We start from the raw sequence: 2,384 nt of genomic DNA on the forward strand, positions 1-2,384 counted from the left end.
ATTTAATAATAAATAATAATAAAGGACAATAGCTGGTGGAGTTAAATACCTGATATCCTTCTGACAGCATTCACCTTTCAGGCAAAGTTTTGAAGGGGAACATTTTTTTTTTAATCTACAGACTTCCAAGTCTCTCCTTAATGCATATCTTTCCCCAGATTCATATCAGGACTCTAACCCTAAATACCACACCCAAACCTGGTTCCAAGAAAATATATGCTATTAGTCATTTACCCTAAGCATTATTTCACTCTTATTTTCATTTTCAATTTTGGAAGAAAGAGTTTTATCTGCAGTTAATGAAATTTTCAATGTCAGTGAACAGGTCTGGACAACCCCGAAACATAATTATACCAATACCAATATTAACGATAATAATAATACAGTTGCCTAGCTTATTGGGTAGTACATACACTGTTGCTTTATCTAGTGTTGCTAAATCTTAAAATCCTTTGTGATCATCTAAGAACTGATTAAAATTGTGTCTGTTTATCAATTAATTAATGACAATTCAATTTTCCAAGGATAGTTTCATTAAGAAACTCCTATAAAATTTTCCTCATTTCCAGCTTATTCCACAGAATAACCTCTCCAATTCAGTGTAGCTTGTCACTCTAAGCATGTCTCTCTGATCAAATTCTAGCTGCAATTATCTTTTTCTAAAACTTCTTATTCCTATTTTGATACTAGATATACAAAAGGACATAGTAAGCTTTAATTTTCTAAGGACGGCTGGGTTTTATAAACTTGTTGAAAGCTATTTATTTAAATAATGACATTATCAAACAACCTCATCAATAAATGGGCAAAGGACATGAACAGAAACTTTTCAAAAGATGACAGACTAATGGACAGCAAACATATAAAACAGTGCTCAACATCTCCAATCATTAGGGAAATGCAAATCAAAACTACAATGAGATATCACCTAACTCCAGTGAGAATGGCCTCTATCAAAAAGTCCCCAAATAACAAATGCTGGCGTGGATGTGGAGAGATTGGAACACTCTTACACTACTGGTGGGACTGAGAATTAGCACAAACCCTGTGGAAAGTAATTTAGAGACACCTCAAAGAGCTGAAAATGGAAATACCATTTGATTCAGCAATCCCACTACTAGGCATCTATCCAAAGGGAAAAAAGACATCTGCACTCGAATGTTTATAGCAGCACAATTCACAGTTGCAAAGATGTGGAAACAACCCAAATGCCCATCAATACATGAGTGGATTAATAAAGTGTGGTATATGTATACCATGGAGTACTATTCAGCTATAAGAAACAATGGTGATCTAGCACCTCTTGTATTTTCCTGGATAGAGCTGGAACCCATTCTACTAAATGAAGTAGCCCAAGAATGGAAAAATAAACACCACATGTACTGACCATCAAACTGGTTTCACTGATCAACACCTAAGTGCACATATAGGAATAACATTTACCACACGTCAGCCAGATGGGAGTGGGGAGGAGGGGATGGGCATATACATACATAATGAGTGTGATGCGCACAGTCTGGGGGATGGACATGCTTGAAATTCTGACTTGAGAGGGGAGCAAGGGCAACATACATAAACTAAACATTCGTACCCCCATAATATGCAAAAATAAAAAAAAAAGTCCCAAAATAACAAATGCTGGCGTGGATATGGAGAGATTGGGACACACTTACACTGTTGTTGGGACTGCAAATTAGTACAAACCCTGTGGAAAGTAATTTGGAGATACCTCAAAAAGCTAAAAATAGAAATACCATTTGATCCAGCAATCCCACTACTAGGCATCTATCCAAAGGAAAAAAAGACATTCTATAATAAGGATATCTGCACTTGAATGTTTATAGCAGCACAATTTTCAATTGCAAAGATGTGGAAATAACCCAAATGCCCATCAATACATAAGTGGATTAATAAAATGTGGTATACGCATACCATGGAATACTACTCAACTACAAAAAACAGTGGTGATCTAGCACCTCTTATATTATCCTGGATAGAGATTGAGACCATCCTTCGAAGTGAGGTATCACAAGGATGGAAAAACATGCACCACCTGTACTCGCCATCAAACTGGTACTAATTAATCAACACGAAGGTGCTCACATGGTAGTAATACTCCCTGGGTGCCAGTCAGGTGCGGGGGTGGGTGTAGAGTGGGTTGGATGGGTGAACCCACTGCTAATGGAGACAGGGCACACTGTATGGGGGCAGGACATGCTTGTGACCCTGGTTTGAGTGAGGGAAATGCATTTCATGTAACCAAAATGTTTGTACCCCCATAATATCCTGAATTAAAAACAAATAAAAATAAATAAGTAATAACATCATCAGAAAATGTGACTGATCTTTTGAAAATTTTTGACCTAACTACTGAGATTCAGGTG

This window comes from Propithecus coquereli, unplaced genomic scaffold (assembly GCF_000956105.1).
Source record: "Propithecus coquereli isolate 6110/MARCELLA unplaced genomic scaffold, Pcoq_1.0 Scaffold521, whole genome shotgun sequence".
Taxonomy (NCBI): Eukaryota; Metazoa; Chordata; class Mammalia; order Primates; family Indriidae; genus Propithecus; species Propithecus coquereli.